This window comes from Budorcas taxicolor, chromosome 3 (assembly GCF_023091745.1).
Source record: "Budorcas taxicolor isolate Tak-1 chromosome 3, Takin1.1, whole genome shotgun sequence".
Taxonomy (NCBI): domain Eukaryota; kingdom Metazoa; phylum Chordata; class Mammalia; order Artiodactyla; family Bovidae; genus Budorcas; species Budorcas taxicolor.
In genome coordinates, this window is record NC_068912.1 from 84,217,155 (window position 1) to 84,217,982 (window position 828).

At 48.6% G+C, this 828-nt stretch overlaps 1 non-coding gene across 1 annotated transcript; it reads left to right on the forward strand.

Annotated features, from left to right (window-relative positions):
- Window positions 1-412: 412 nt before the first annotated feature.
- TRNAC-ACA (transfer RNA cysteine (anticodon ACA)) lies at window positions 413-484 on the forward strand. Its single transcript has one exon. It is a non-coding gene; the product is annotated as a tRNA-Cys (tRNA).
- The last annotated feature ends 344 nt before the right edge of the window (window positions 485-828 follow it).

The following is an 828-nucleotide window of genomic DNA, read 5'->3' on the forward strand; positions in this document are numbered from 1 at the left end:
GGCCACCTGGGAAGCTCCATGACTGTGGCTCATCGGAGCCACACAACTGAATAGAACAAGATTTGAAGCAGGACAGTAGCAGGGACGTCCACTCTGCTGTCCAGAGTAGCTGCTGTTGTCTCTATGTCCCATTTCTGGTGTTAGCTCCTCTGAACCAACACCAGTTGATGACCAGGGGCATCTTCTCAGGACTGCTCTGGGAAAGAATACTGACCAAGACATGTCATAAATGCCTGTTCACTGTCTTCCCCCATGGGATTTCCTGAGAGCAAGAATCATTTCTTTGGCACATCTGCATCTGTAGCATCCAATTACACATCACTTTTCCTGAATCCTAAATATTTGCACCCAGGGGTTGCTGCATTCATGATTTTCAGCTGGACCATATTCTCTCTGCTTCTAGATCAGGATTTCCCTGGTGGCTCAGATGGTAAAGCGTCTGCCTACAATGCAGGAGACCTGGGTTCAATCCCTGGTTTGGGAACATCTCCTGGAGAAGGAAACGGCAGCCCACTCCAGTATTCTTGCCTGGAAAATACCATGGATGGAGGAGCCTGGTAGGCTACGGTCCATGGGGTCACAAAGAGTCAGACACGACTGAGCTACTTCACTTTTCACTTTCTAGATCATACTCAGCCTTCAGATGGACTGCCAGTCCCTAAATATATTGTCAGGAGCTTCTCTAGTGCCAAACGCCCTCCATTAATCTCGCAGCCTGGAAATGAACTTCTTTTCCTAGAACCCACCAGTCTTCACTGTCTCCCACCAGTCTTCCAGCAGCCAGATGACTTCCACTTTAGCAAATGTCCAATGAGAGTGGTTTGTGTC